General features: G+C 40.8%; 1 protein-coding gene across 1 annotated transcript in view; it reads right to left on the bottom strand.

Moving 5' to 3' along the window:
- LOC122808708 (hepatic lectin-like) overlaps nucleotides 1-16,287 on the bottom strand; it is a 634,431-nt gene that overhangs the window by 553,446 nt on the left and 64,698 nt on the right. The window lies entirely within an intron of this gene.

Below are 16,287 nucleotides of genomic sequence, written 5' to 3' on the forward strand. Positions count from 1 at the left end.
ACTAGACATATAAAGTAACCAATAACCTAAAACTGATTTACCAAAATAACAGATCAGAGTAAACTGTCATAAAATTAACTGGCATGTGAACCAAGAAAAAGGAAATCAGCCAGTGAACCCATAGTGAACTCCTCTCAATCCTCCAGGAAGGGGGAAGGAGGGGGGGACGCAAGAAGGAAGGCAAGATGAAGGACAACTAACATGGAACGTTATGGTAGGTACATAACTCCTTTATGTTAAGTTGTCCCATCTCGCCTTCATTCTTGCTGTTTGGGACAGCGTCCCTAGCACCTAAAGACCCTGGGTGGCTCATTGGAATAGACTCTTCAGAACAGTGGAACCAAAGGAAGCCCTGGTCTGGGAGACCACATCCACTTTGTAATGAGAGATAAAGGTATGAGGGTTTGCCCAAGTGGCAGCTGCTCAAATTGAGTCTATGGACAATTTAGACTGAAAGTCTACAGAAGTGGCTAATGCTCTAGTAGAATGACCTTTCGGTTTTGCTGGTAGAAGTTTATGTCTTAACTAATAAATAAAGGCAATGGTGTCAGATAACCATTTGGATAAGGTCACCTTAGAAACTGGAAGGCCTTGCTTATTGTGAGCATAGGAGAGAAATAATTGGTCTGACTTTTTTAGCTCTTTGGTACTATGGAGGTAAAAATGTAATTGTCTGTGCACATCCAGTTGGTGAAGACTGTATTCTGCCTTGTGTTGTAATTGGGAAAAAAGACAGGGAGATCGGTGGATTGATTTAAATTGTTTTCTGAACAGACTTTTGGTATGAAGGATGGGTTGGTTCTCAGAAAAACTCTATCTTTGTGAAACACCATATATGGAGGACGAACACAGAGTGCTTGGAGTTCTGAAACATGTCTAGCTGTGGTAATCGCAACCAGAAAAAGTGTTTTCCAAGAAAGAAATTTTAAGGGACATGAAGCTGCTGGTTCAAAGGGAGGCAGAATCAAAGAAGTCAAAACTAAATTGAGATCCCAAGTAGGAGGTGGATCGCTCACTGGGGGTCTAAGAAAAGATGTTCTTCTTATGAAGGCTTTGCAGAGCATATGAGACATTATGCTAGAATTAAGAATTCCAATATGAAAATTAGATATGGCGGCCAGTTGTACCCTGATGGTAGCAGCAGCCACACCCGACTGAAAAAGCTCTGCTAGAAATTCTAGAATTTGATGGACTGGGGCTGAAAAGGGGTCTAAGTTTCTAGATTCTGCCCAGTAAGAAAATCTTTTCTATTTTCTAGCATAAGTCTTTTTCGTAGTTGACTTATGGGAGGAAACAATAATATCACAAACTGCTGGGGAGATACTTGGAAGCCTGGCTAAGGTAGGAAGTTGAGAAAACAAGTTGTGAGCTTGAGAGTCTGAAGGGATTTGTGTAACCCACCTGGCTGATGAATCAACAGATCTGGCACTGGGTCCAGAACCCAAGGCTGGTCTAAAAGGTGAAGGTGCAGAAATGGAAACCATATCTGTCGAGGCCAATAGGGGGTAATGAGGATCATTTTGCAACCCAACGATTTTGCTTTCTGTATGAGTCTTGGAATTAGGGGAAAGGGGTGAAATGCATAAAGGAGTCCCTGAGGCCTGGGAGTTTGACCTGGAGGAGGAAGCAGGGAGAAGTAGCTGCTGCATTTGTTGTTGAGGGGGAGTGGCAAATAGATCGCAGCAAGGCTGGCCCCATTTGTGTAAGATAAGGTCCACAACTTCCTGATTCAGAGACCACTCATGAGGCAGGAGGATAGCCCTGCTGAGCCTGTCCGCTATTACGTTGGATTTCCGAGGTATGTATATTGCTATCAAAAAATGTTGGGAGGAAATCACCCATTGCCATAGCTTGAGGGCTTCTTAACACAAGGTCTAGGACCTGGTCCTGCCCTGCTTATTGATGTACCACACAACTGACATGTTGTCTGTTTGGATCGCAATAGTCCCAGAAGGAAGAGAGTCTTGAAGAGATTGCAACACTAGGAGCACCACTCTCATCTCTAGGTCATTGATATGCAGATGGTACTCATGAGGTTGCCACATGCCTTGGACTGTCCTGCCTAGATAATGCCCCCCCCAACCTTATCAGGGAGGCATCCACACTCACTGTGGCTACCAGAGGGGGTTGAATGAATGGTCTGCCCTGAATCACCAATGGGAAGACCATCCACCAAGAGAGGTGTCTTTTGCATGTTTCTGTAATCAGGATCATGTGAGACATGGCTAGTTCCTGGAAGGACCACTGCATGAAGAGAAGCCACTGAAGGACTCTCATGTGGTAATGCACTAATGGTACAAGAAGAATGGCAGCTACCATGGGGCCTAGAACTTGCAGGACATGTCTGACTTGGATCTTTCTGCTCTGCATTAGAAATTACACTTGTTGGCGAATAGAGAAAACTCTTTCCTGAGGTAACCTTGCAAACATCTGTTTTGTGTTTAATTCTGCTGCTATATATGTAACAGATTGACAGAGCAACAAGGCAGATTTTTCAAAATTTACTGTAATGCCTAGTTGGGTGCAGGTTGATATTGTATAATCTCGTGCCTCCCAGAGTTGATGCCTGGTGGTAGCAGTTAGGAGCCAGTCATCTAGATAGGGAAACACCTAAAATCCTTGACATCTCAGGTGAGCCGTGACTACTGCCATATATTTGGTGAACACCCTGGGGGCTGTGGTGAGACCAAAGGGCAGAGCTCTGAACTGATAATGACTGGCCCCTACTCAGAAGTGAAGAAATCTCCTGGAGTGTCTGTCCATTTTGATATGGTAGTATGCATCCTGAAGATCTATGGAGCACATCCAGTTGTCCTGACCCATAAAAGGGAGAATGGACTGCAGTGTTACCATCTGGAACTTTTCTTTTTGTACAAATTTGTTCAATCTGCTGAGATCCAGTATTGGTCTCCAGTCCCCTGTCTTTTTTGATACTAAAAAGAATTTTGAGTAAGTTCCAGATCCTAGTTGGTCTGCAGGGACTTCCTGAATTGCTCTTTTTTCTAGCAGTTTTGAAACTTGAATAGCTGCTTGATCCCTTAGATTGAGTGGGACATCTGGGATGGATTTTTTTGACTTTAGAGGGGGTTGATGAAAGGGGATTTTGTAACCTCCAGATATGACAGATAGTACCCATTTGTCTCTTGTTATATTTTGCCAGACGTTTGGGTACAGGGAAAGTCTTCCCCCGACTGCCTCCAGAGGTGAGCAGTCGGGCAACCCATCAGGGATGCTGGAAGGGTTTGGCAGAGAAAGTTTCTCTGTCACCCTGATTTTGCAGTCCTCCTCTGCCACAAGGGTGGCATCTGCCATTGTTGTTATTTCCCCCTCTGCCCCTGGGGTAAAAATCACCATGTGTGTCAGGCGAGGGTCCCTGAGACGTCCAAAGCCACATCTTTCCACCCTTCTGACCTTTGAGAAAAGGACTGTTAGGAGTGGAAAAATGGACTCCCACAGCAGAGAGAGTCTTGCCTTCCTGCTCGCACCTGGTAAGTGTATCTTTTACCTGAGGCCCAAAAAGCGAGGAACCATCAAAGGGGTGTATTTGTGAAGGACACTCAAAAGGGTTCCGCAAATTGACACAGCCACAGCTAAGCATTTCTCCTGAGAGCCACTCCTGTACCTGCGGCTCTGCTCGCTCCATTGGCTGCATAGGAAATCAGCCTCATGGAAGAGTTGACTATAGAATTAAGAGTCGCTAGCTGGGAAGCTATTTTGGTTGATGCTCCCTCAGCTGTAGGATCATGTAGGGCATCTCCAAGTGCTTTTAGGAGATCCCTTTGAAGTTGTGTAAAATGAGAGAGATAATTCAGGGACCTCATTGAGAAGGTCGCTGAGGAAAACATTCACTTCCCATATCTGTCCATCATCCTAGACTCTTTGTTTGGTGGATGGACAGATGAAGAAGTTTCTGCTAACTCTTTCTTGGTGGCTGCTGCTACCACCATGGCATCAACTGGCACACCTTTAGAGAGAAATTGTTTGTCTTGGGGGCTGTTATGAATTTATTTGGTCTCCTCAGAGTAGGTCCCACAGAATCCAGAGCTGACCAAGCCTTTCAAGCCACTACAGACATGAGTGTATCGAAAGGTGGAGACACCCAGGAGGTGGAGGGTCAGGAACCGAATGCCTCCAGGTATACAGACTCATCCTTGGTAGGGGCTAGGGAAGACCAGCCACCCCTCTGCCTAAGCATTTCAAGGATGTCCAAAAAGGAAGCATCTTCTGAGGGGGACCTGGGGGACCCTTCCGATTCATCCAGGTCTGTATCTGAGGTGACAGACTCAGGGGAGTCTAAGTGCTTCCTCTTGCACTTCTTCTGAGGAGGAGGCTCCTCTGAGTGATCAGAGGAGGCCTCGGAAGAAGAGGGGTCACCAAATGGGGTGTCCTGGGGCATAGGTTCCCTATGCTTCTGGGCCAGAGGAGGAGCAGAGGTTGGCACAGGCACCACAAGAGAAGGAGCCGATGGGGCTGATAGTATGGCTGTATCAGGGGACAGCACACTCTGCATGATCTTGAAGGCACCCCGATCCCGAGGCAAAGAAAGCTCCAGCTCTGAAGAGACGGGAGTCCTTCTCCGCATCGAGGGCAACAGCTCTGAGGCCGATGTGGGAGCCGAGCTCACCTGTGCCAAAGCTCCAAGAGGGAGAGCGGGGTTAGACAAGGGGCTGATGCCACTTCCCCCCTCAGAGCTGATGAGAGAGCTTCGGCACTCAGATCCCTCAATGGACAGAACATTCGAAGTGATTGGAGCTGACGTCGGAACTGAAGAGGAGGTGATCAGTGTGGTCGGTTCTACTATCAGCGTGTCCATGGTTACTGGCTCTGAACTAAGTGTAGTCAGAGGAGGAATGGGGATGGAGGCGGATGGAGCCGCAACCTGCTGAGGTGGGCTGGAAAGTAATTTCACAAGGACCTGTGATTTAAGCAACCTGCTGACTACTCTCTCCATGTCCTGATCTGATAACCTAGAGGATCGAGAGGAGTGGGATGAAGAGCGATGACTGCATTCACTTCCTAATAAGGGTGACTGTGGCACCAAGTGGATCAGCTCCAATGAAGGAGACCTTGCTCGCTTGTGGCTCCGAGATGGCTCCGAGGTAGCAGATGGAGCCAAAGGAGGAGTTGACTTGTCGATACTAATCGGCACCGACAAACTTGTTTGTTCAAGTCCAGGAGTCGGTTCCAAGGATGGAGCCGATGGCTTGACAGAGTTAGAGGATTTCACTGGCTGAGAACCTTTAGTCGGGGAATCCTGTGGTTTCAATAATCCTTGAAGGATTAATTTGTTTTTGCGCTCCTGCAGGACCCTTGGACTAAATGCATGACAGATAGAGCAGGAGTCCTGCAGATGCACAGCCCCTAAACAATAAACACAGCTAGTGTGCCCATCTGTCAGAGACATTTTCTGACAGCATGAGTCACACTTTTTGAAGCCAGAAACTTTGGCCTCTTTAGACATGTTACACTACTAAGCTAAGAAACAAACAGTCTTTTTTTTTATTATTTTTACAGTTAAGGAACAGAAAGGAGAGCCTCTAATTTAAACGGCTGCCATAAGTGGGGGGGGGGGGACTCTCTAATTTAAATGAGTTCAGGGGAAACAGAAGGCCTGTGAGTTATGGAGCAATGGCCAACAAAGCTACAACACACAAGAAAGGTGATAGGGATAAAGTACTATATCTAAATAAAAACTTGATAAATTTTTAAGAATAAACAACAATTATAATAATAGAGAAAACTATAGTAAGCTTGAGCCAGTAACGAAGCAACCTCACAGCTGAAGCGGCAAATGAGATCTGGGTAGCTGACACTGGGCATTCTGGGATAAGGGTTAGCCTTGAGCCAGTAAATAGCTCTCGAGTTATAGAAGTAGGCCGAGTCAGAGCCGAGGATCGGCTCCAAACCCAAACAGCAAGAATGAAGGCAAGATGGGACAACTTAACATTATCTGTTAAATGGCCAAGAGTGTTCTTTTCCATGATTATTCCTGAAAGACATCTTTCAAAGAATTTTCCAGTAAGTGATGCTAGTCTAACTGGCTTATAATTAGTGATTCTAGCAAAAGCTAATCCTCTTGTGTATGCGCACTGTTAGCCAACTTCCAGCTCTTATGTGCCATACCAGATGAAAAGACCTGGTTAAATGGTGTGGTTAGATTGATAGCCATATATTTGTTCATGGTCAACCAAATGCAGGCTGAAGCATTATCTGAGCCAGGGCTAGAATTAACCTTCAATTCAGAGAAAGAGTTGAGTACCAATTCCCCTGATATTACTGGGCAAGAAATATTATCTTGTATATTGATCAGTATGTTCTGGTGAAATAACTGTATGTCCTTACTGCTGCTCATAGAATGATGATTAAATAAGTTAGCTAGCTCAAAGCCTGTGTGTAAAGTTCTACTGTTATAAATGCTCTGTATTTACTCACACCATAGTATGCTTTCTTAGTACTAAAGCTATTAATCCTTTTTCAGATCTTACATTTTTTTCTTTCTCCTTACTAATATAGTACAGATTGGCTGCCATGGGGGGTTGGGGGAGATGAAAACATTTTTGTTTTTGTAATGAACTTCCTATTTATACATTCGAGAAAAGTATCCCAAAAAGTCTGCTGTCACTGTCCATCTGACATTCACTTTCATCTTAAAATTATTATTTTCTTTTTTTATCTTTTACAAAAGTTACTTAAATTATTGTTAATTAAAGACATGTTGAATGTTGACTGACTCCTGATAAGTAATGTTACAAGGCATCATATAAATAATAATCTCAGTTTTGTCTGTTTTGATGAATAAATTCTGCTCTAGAGTTTTACATAAGTTTGGAAATACTGAATGTCCTCACCATTTGAGTATTTCATGAGTTAAAGCATTGCATTTAAAAAATAAGTATTATACTGTCTTTCATATTATGTCATTTCTTCTCAGATTCTGTTTGCTGTGGTAGGGCACATCAGATTATTTTTACGTTGTCATATAGAATAATGTATGACTTCGGAGACTTATAAATATCATAATTTGTGCAATGGTGAGGGTAAAGTGGCAGCAGTGTAAGTTTACATGGCAGGATTCTCATTTTAATATGTAATTCTCTTGTTATGTTTCTTCTTAATAATGCTTTTATGTTGTTGGTAACTGCCAACATTAACAATGGTAATGCATATAGCACTGTGGTTAATGACTGCAATTACATGTCATACAGATTTTTCCACCTTTCCTTAAAGGTTTATGCAGTAGGATTGCAGGGATGAAATTCATACATTTGCAAAGTTGGTCCCCCACAAAACACATATATTTCTTTTCTTTGTTATTATTTTCCTCTTCAAGTTAAACATACAGCTGTGTCTTTGAATGTGAAAGTGCAAAGTTACAGAAATGTCCAAGATCAAATGAGTCATACATATCTCCTAAAGACTGTATAGGGGCTGGTGCAAGTGTTTTTCAAGAGGGGCTGTCATGAGAACTGTAAGGTGAGTTGGTCCAATGTCATGACCTACTTGATGCAGTGATCCTGCAGAAACTGAGCTGACAATGTTGCATGACTATGATCCCATTTCCCCTTGCAAGATTGATTCAGCTTGACTCTGGTATGTCCTAAGTAGCGTATGAATGGAGGCAGCCACTGATGCTTGGTGGCCACCATACTATGCATCTGTGAGATCATGGCATTATTGTTACTCTGTGCCATTTCCAAGTAGTGCTGGAAATCCTCAAGTTTACCCTGAAAGACTGTCTGTGGCAGTATTCTGAGGCCTAAAAATGTCACAGCACATTTCCTGCAGGGCAGCCAATACTTTACATGTTCCCTAGGGTAGATGTAACAAATTCCTGCAGCCAGCTCCCCTTTGTAAAATTCTCTGTGGGAAGTGTTTAGTTTGGATTTCTGCCATCATCCTAAAAGTGTTTCTCTGGGTTTGGAGATACTGATGTTGAGGTGCATGGTTGCTTCTCCTGTACAAGGGTGAGTGTAATGTTGTCATGTGTGACTTTGTGATTTACTGTCACTTCCTGTAGAGTTACGAACATGTTGTTGGGTCTGAGATCCTACCATTAAACTTGGGGACCTTCCTGCCATTTTCCTCAGGCTCTCTCATCAATGTAACCATGTCATCATCATCATCATCATCATCATCATCATCATTATCACCAGTACCCATTCTGCTGCTATCATTCAGATTTATTGATATAGGGGAAATGTATTTTTTTCTGATGCTGACCCTATCAAAATGATTTGAAAACATTACTAATAATGAAATAGCATATACTACTGTATGCTTATAAAGGAGGTGAGTGAGACACTTACCACGGACCCTGTCTTCTTTGCCATTCTGTGCTGAAACACACCACCAATTAATAGTTAATTGTCATGTGTTTAATGTCATTATTCCTTGTCAGAATTCATTTCTCTATAGAAATATATGTTACTGTTTCTAAACCAACCTTCATGAGCAGACAAGTGCTGCTGCTGGATACATTGGTAATACTCACCGGTGTCCACATCACCTCTGATTATTCTTGTGCCACCATCTTCTGTATCATAGTCATTAGCATGGATGGATAGAAGGTATTCCTCATCTTATGTATCATAGTCATCAAAACTGATGGATAGAAGGGTCTATATTGGATGATTGAACTTTCAAAAGTTCGAGTGTCATATGGTCAAAACCATATGATTGAATTTTTGAAAGTTTGAATGTTTTAATGGATATCTCTGTACAGCACAGAATGGGAAGATTTCTCTTTTCTGCACTGTAGTGCAATCTCAGAGTTGGTATATTTAAAGACCGGTCAGTGTGGAGGGAATAGCCCCCCCGTGTGGGGGGTGCAGGGGGGCTTGCCCCCTTGCTTAAAATGTTCAGGTAGGTTATTTGTGTAGTTTATCTTTTTTTATTAGATAATCGAACTTTTAAAAGTTCAATCATATGATGTCAACCATATGACAGTCGAACTTTTGAAAGTGCGATTATCCAATATAGACCCGGATAGAAGGTGTCCCTCATCTTATGTCACAGTCATCAACATGGATGGATAGAAGGTATTCCTCGTCTGGAGTAAACTGAATAGCTGTAAGAGCCCATCCACCCACTAATGGTACAGGAAATTGCATTCTGCCTCACCTTGCTTCAAGTATGCCCAACCATATCATTTGCCTTTTTCTTGCGCTGTGCTAATGCTCAGTTTCTGTCACCCACTGCATTAATATTGAGATGTACTTGACTCTAGGCTTTGGTCCTCTTGGCTTGTTTGGGCCCCCTTTTACCAACTGAAGTTTCCCATATGTCTTAAGGGCTGCCTTGAGGATGTGATTTTCCTCATAGTTAAAGTTATCCTTTCTCTGAGTTGATCCCTTATTTTCTAGCATTACTGCATTTTAAATAGGAGTCATAGTCACACAGTGAAAAGCTTTTGATATAATCACCTTTGAAGCTACAGGACATTGGCCAAGTGTGCCTGCCACACTCATAAAATATTTTAGCTAGTGTAAACCACATTCAGTGTAGCCAAGTAAAATTGTTCTATATTACTTGCAGTGCATTCAGGTCATTAAAGCAATCAGTTTTATGACAAAATTCATGCTTCCCCTACCTTCTACTATTGTCTTGTAGTCATAGCAGTGCCATTTTTAATCATCTCTGTCACCTAGAGATTTCCCAGTATACTGGGATATGCATACTGACATGCTTAGCCTAACTTCACAATTATATGACTACATTTCTACCCCATACGCAGTCACTAAATGATACCAAAGTACTGATTATTTTCAGTGACACTAATCATTTCTACTGCTGCTCTACTGAAATCCAACTTCTAAATGATAGCAATTACAGCCAAGCATTAATTACCATCATAATATGCACAACTATATGTAAAAATAACATTTCCAAACTTTAAGTCATTAATTCTCCTTATTTAAGTGTTACTTATTAAATTATAATATTTTTCAAATTATTTGCCTTCTTAAAAAAGTCTGTGGTGTCCTAAAACCTTTACTGCTTACTCAAGTACTGACAAATTAATATGGTGACATTTGACTTCCACATAAATGCAGGGCCATATTTTATGCAAGTGAGGCCTTTTTTGATTTACCCCTATGAATCATTGTATTGTGCAAACATTTACAGTGATGTAATTTCAAAAGGTGTGTTACAGAGGAAACCTTATGCAAACCAGGAGGCGTGTCAGCCTTAAAATAAACAATCCATCATAACACTGCGCACTCCTCTCTATTCATTAAATCTTCAGCCCTAATAGTCACATCAGATACCTCAAAAACTGAATTTAATGTGATGTTCTGAATCAGATTCTAGTATATACTTCGCTAAAGAATCCGTCACTCTATTACAGATATCACCAATGTGCTCCAAAATTCTTTCTTTAAATAACCTGTTAGACTTCCTGATGTAAAAATAATCACAGTTTAGGCATTTCACATAGTAAATAACATTTGGGGTTTGGTAATCTACATAAAACTCTAAATGAATTGCGTGATCATATAACGGACATTTAATCACAGTTGTAGTCAAAATAAATGTATATGCATTACATGCTCTGCAGGGAAAAGTTCCTTTATGCTGAGATACAGTTGGATCTTGATGTAAATACCTATAGCAAATTTCACCGTTTAGAGCTCTATTATTGCAAAAAAAAACCCTGGGCTCACTGCCCAGTATTCTCTTAGCACCTTCATTGGTCATAAGTACAGACCAGTTCCTGTTAAAAATATTACAAATCATGTTGATATCACTAGAGTAAGTCAAAGTGATACAAGGATTTGAAGCTTCACCAAAAGATGGGCGTGTTACCACATCACCTGTTGGGGTGAAAAATGTCCTAGCACTAGAGTTCCTAAGTGAAGATGAAAATGTTAAGAGAATAAAGTACTAGTGCAACTGATGGTCTTTCCGTGTTGTGTATTTTGATCATTATTCTCCAGATGTGCAAACTCTCTCTCAATACTTCTTTTTATTATTCCTGAGGCATGTTCAACTTCTAATTAGACCACAAATGGGTTTTTCACCCCAACTGAGTGCCTGTAATTTTATTGAATGGGATTTCCACCCCATTGCATGCCTGTGACTGAAATACAACTTTACTAATGTTTGTCTAAGTGTATATTTTATAATATGTCTAAGTGTATATTTTATAATATTTCTTCTTACAAAACACAAGTGTGCACACTGCTAGGGCTGTTGTCTGCCTACTCCCCCAAATTTTTGTCCCTCTTTGTTAATTACCCACAGTTAACTCAGGTTTGAACTTTCTTCCCTAGTTACTTGTAATACTTCCTAGCTACCTTTCTTGTTCCTGGCACTGCTTAAATCTTACTACTGAGTACCAACGCCTTTGATAGTGTCTGATAACTTTATTTTAACCATCTTTACAAGACAGTTCTACCCATTCAGTTCACCCTCGGTACACTCAGGCTCACTCCACTCTCTACCCTACCCCCATTCCCACCCACGTCCACTTCAAACACCTTTATTGTTAATCAAGCCACGCTCCTAAACACCAACAGCCAATCCAAAAGCATCCTCCTAAACACACCCACCACTCTCCACACCTTTAAAGCATCCCACTCTAATTCCCACAATTTCATTCAACACTTATTCCCCAATAATGCTCTTTACTACATCCCCATCCAGCACCACCTTACATCCAACTGTAATGTACTCACAATTACCACAACTATCACTAAACTACCCTTAAGCACAAAATGCTACAATTGCAAGGTCTGCTAATAGGAATCCTCCTCATCCTAACTTGTGCCACCACCTATCAACACAACATTAATCCCAAGCTAATATTCCAACCCCCCATCTACCCAAACCCTCCTGAAACCAAGCCATACATACCATTAATCACTCTATCTTTATTCAACACCTTGCATATAGCCACAGCCCCATTTATAATCCCCCAGTACCATACAAAAGTTCACATCTTGATGCAATATGATAAATTAATCTCTAAATACCTATTATTGATCACCCACACAGCATCTAAACTAATACTAGGTGGTGATCTACACCCAAATCCTAGCTCAACACCTAACCCCAACACCACCAACAATCTAGCAACACACATAATATACTCTCTCAGAAAACCATCTGACCTCCTTATTTTCAATATTAACATCAAAAGCATGCTTAACAAAATAGCAGAAATGCATGCAACTCTATCAATATACTCCCCTGACATTGTTGTTTTTACTGAGACCTGGCTAAAGCCATATATTAAGGATAATGAATTACTACCTCCAGGCTATAACATACTGAGAAAGGACAGAACACAAAAGAAATGGAGGTGTTGCCCAGCTTTTCAAAAACAGCTTTACTATAGGCACTATAGAGACTCACATCAAAACCTTCAAAAATCACAATAGTCTATTCACCACAATAAAAATCAATTCAAAAAAGCATCTAAACATCATTGGTGCTTATATTCCCCCCATGAATAACACTAATACTGTAGAGTCCATCCCTTACTGGCATCTCAAACTCTCCCTCAAGAAACAATTATACTAGTGGACTTTAACACGCATTGGTCTACCTGCAAATCTTCCCTCCCCATTAACCACATAAACCTACACAGCTTTTCTCAGTTAAACCATACTCTCAGTAGATCAGATAAAGCAACCAAAAAAGAGTCAATTTTAGAGTGGATCCTTACAAACTGCCCTCATCTACCACACTACTCTGGTTCCCTACCCGATACCCTTAGTGACCACCTCGCTGCATTGGTACTTAGGCAACACGTTATATGCATAAAAACAACCTCTCTTCAACAAATTCGTTATACAAAAAAATTCAAATCCCAGTACCTCATAACAGCTCTAACCTACTGTAATTGAACACCTGTTTCACATCTCCCCGTTGACAATGCCGTAGATTACTTTAACACTACTTTCCTGAGGATAATAAATCACCTTGCCCCTACTAGAATAGCTAGAACAAAGTCCAACTATGCCTCCTGCCTCACCAGAAATACTCAAACTACCCTAAAGCATAGAGATAAGGCATGGGAAACATGGCTTCACAACAAAACTAATACAGACAAATATGCCTCAAGCTATGAAACAAGGCCAAAACAAATAGGAATGGACAAGAAATATCACTACTCAGATATATAAACAAAGCACAAATATCACTCTCAAAAAATCTGGGCAACACTCAATAAAATCCTACAACCGGGGAAAAAAACAGTACTCCACCCCCAAATATTGATACCACCACAGACGATACCGCTACTCAGTTTAACCAATACTTCAAGTCCATTCTAAACCTCACAAATACATGATCCCCCAACAATACATCCTGATCCCAGTACCTCAACAACAGATCAAAATTGCTTCTGCCTACAACAAGTATCAACCAAAACTATAACTACTTGACAAAACTTAAACCCACAACACTAGCAGCCAATAAACTCCCTGCAGAATACCTCAAAATCACAGCCAAGGCCATCTCTTACCCAGTCTCCTTATTAATAAATAGGTCAGTCTCAGAACAATGCATCCCAACCCTCTGAAAAATTTCACACATAATACCACTTCATAAATTAAGTAACTCAACTGAACTATCCAATTACAACCTATCTCCATAATAACTCCCGTCAAAAATTCTAGAGAAATGCATTCATTCCCAAATCCTTAACTATCTCCTAACAAATAATCTTCTGGCTAAAACACAACATTGTTTCCGACCGAATCATAGCACTGCCACAGCCCTTATCAATTTTTCTAACACTGGAAGTCAACATTGGATTATTGGTAACCTGGTCTCATTTATCTTTCTCAATCTCTTTAAGGCATTCGACACTGTCTCCCGTCCCAAGCTCCTAACTGCACTCACAAAACTCATTCTAATTAACTCCACTCTATTATAGTTCAAGAACTGTCTAAATAACTGCCAACAAGCTGTAAAATGGCAAAACCCTCTATCTCCTCTCCTCCCAGTAACCTTGGGGGTGCCACAAGGGTCCATACTTGGACCTCTTCTCTTCACAATATTTACCAATGACCTTCACAAAGCCACACTCCGTGCCGAACTGGTCCAGTATGCTGACAAATCCACACTAATCTGCTTTGCCTCCTCTCTCCAACATCTGCAGAAAAATACCCAAAAATCCTTTACCACCATAGAAACCTGGTTATATGACTGACAACTAATATTTAACCCAAAAAAACACAACTAATGGTGTTTCATCCCTCAAAAGTCACAGACCCCATTCCCCCATTTAAAATAAACTCATCAGACAATACTTCCATCTCACCAGTCTTGCAAACCAAGCTATTAGGAGTTATCATATATAACAACATGAAATTCAACTAACGTATAGTACAAACTATAACAAAAGCCCTTAAAAAACTTGGCACCCTCTATAGATGCAAAAACTACCTCACAATAACAGTAGAGCCACCATTGCAAAAACCCACCTACTCTCTGTACTACTGTATGCTTCTCCTGTACTAACTAACCTAAACAAAGGAGACTTAAATAAATTAACCAGCTGTTATAACAAAATAGCAAAGTTTGCTACTGACTCAACTTTCAGGTCCCACCACTGTTTAGCCCTGACATAACTATCCTGGCTAGAACTACCAAACTTACTCGCCTATAACCAGCTCACAATTGCTCATCAGCTCATCCCAAAAGTACTCCAGCCCTAAGATCCACCAACAAACCATTAGTTGAAATATCCAAAAGCAATAATTGTTCAGGTGACTCCCTGTACTAATGTCATCACAAAAATATGGAATACCTTTCCTATAGAAATCTGGATCCTGGATAATAAACATAACTTTAAAATCCTTCTCTAATCCTACTTAACCAGCTCATGGAAGTGTACCTGCGCAGACCCAGGATAACCTCCACTAGATCTAATATCTTACTGTAACACAGATACCTTATAAAGCTTCTGCACATATTCCATACATATACATACAAACACTGGTTTGTCTATTTGTCAAGTGTTCCATTTGATTTAAAATCATTCCTTAAAGGAGTTAGGATTTATCTGCCACCTAACTACCTTATTCCTTAAAGAAGTTAAGGTTTTATTTTCCTATCTACTACTTTCTACCCTAATTCTAGGAAAAATTTCTCTCATGCACATTTTACATGTATTTTTTAAGTATATTTGTATGTGTACATTTTGTATTGCAAATCTTGTGCTGTATGGTACTTTTCTCTACTGATTATTATTATGTACAATTTTTGCATATATATGTGTCCATTTCTGTATTGTTACTCTTGTACTGTTTGGAGCTTTTCTCCCTGGGCCTCCGCTGAAAATGGGCAACCTGCCCAGTCAGACTCTCCCAATAAACAAAAGTAAAAAAAAAAAATATATATATATATATATATATATATATATATATATATATATAAACAATTTGAAATACAGGTAAACAAGAATTGTATTATGTCTTCTCTTTACAATGGAGGATGAGATAAGGAATAACAAAAGGCAGAAGGAATGAAGATTAGATAAGCTTGTTGAATCTGCTGGTAAGTTATGACTACAGTTCCATATGATAATATTTATTTAGCTTTAAAATAAATAAATAAACAAAATAAACTGATTTCATTATATATTATAGTTATATATTATAGTAATCTTAACTGAGTCGCTTGTGGACATTCATTACATTTTTAAAAGCAAGACTGACATATATGTCAGTACGGATCTACCTTACTAGATCGACATATTAAAACAGCGAAAACGACTTCACCGATGCCAGAAGATCGAAAATGACTTCACCGACGCCAGAAGATCGACAGTGCACAAACACGACACCGCATACACCCGACACATCATACCAACAAACAAAACAAATCCCCTATCCAAAACCCACACACACAACACAGGCACACCAAAATCCTTACAAACCAACACTAACCCATACATACACAACTATCTACAACCCTAACCCAAACCCTTACCCTAAGGTCCATCACTATCACATACTCACCTAACCCACACCCTAACCCTAACTCACTTATCCCACCCCTACCCTTACAGACCACCAACATCGCACACTTACCTTACTCGCACCCTTACCTAACCCGTGCCCTAACCCTAACTCACTTATCCCACCCCTACCCCTACAGACCGTCAACATTGCACACTTACCTTACTCGCACCCTTACCTAACCCGCGCCCTAACCCTAACTCACTTATCCCACTCCTACCCCTACAGACCGCCAACATTGCACACTTACCTTACTCGCACCCTTACCTAACCCGCGCCCTAACCCTAACTCACTTATCCCACCCCTACCCCT

Source organism: Protopterus annectens, chromosome 8.part0 (genome assembly GCF_019279795.1).
Source record: "Protopterus annectens isolate FY-2018-M chromosome 8.part0, PAN1.0, whole genome shotgun sequence".
In the NCBI taxonomy this organism is placed as follows: Eukaryota; Metazoa; Chordata; order Ceratodontiformes; family Protopteridae; genus Protopterus; species Protopterus annectens.